Raw genomic sequence first — 300 nt, forward strand, 5'->3', positions numbered from 1 at the left:
ATTCAAGGCCCAGAAAGATAGTAAGGACATTGTTAAAATAGTCCATGTGACATCAGCGGTTCAACCTTAATTTTTCATCATCACGTGCTTTCAGATGGAGCAGAATTTACTACACATAGCCATAGTTTACTGGCAAGTTATGCAAAAAAAACGCAAACGATTTTATTGCGCGATTCTGAAATCGAAGAAATTGTTCACGATAATGACAGCTGTTTGCATAGCTTCCCAGTGAACTATGGCTCTGTGTAGTAAATGCTGCTCCATCTGAAAGCATGTGAAAATACCACATTTAATAACATA

The 300-nt window shown here is 37.3% G+C and overlaps 1 protein-coding gene across 5 annotated transcripts in view; it reads right to left on the reverse strand.

Moving 5' to 3' along the window:
• LOC107701213 (endonuclease V) overlaps positions 1–300 on the reverse strand; it is a 147,199-nt gene that overhangs the window by 145,949 nt on the left and 950 nt on the right. The gene's annotated exons all lie outside the window — the stretch shown is intronic.

Source organism: Sinocyclocheilus anshuiensis, unplaced genomic scaffold, assembly GCF_001515605.1.
Source record: "Sinocyclocheilus anshuiensis isolate Anshui unplaced genomic scaffold, SAMN03320099.WGS_v1.1 scaffold1522, whole genome shotgun sequence".
Taxonomy (NCBI): Eukaryota; Metazoa; Chordata; class Actinopteri; order Cypriniformes; family Cyprinidae; genus Sinocyclocheilus; species Sinocyclocheilus anshuiensis.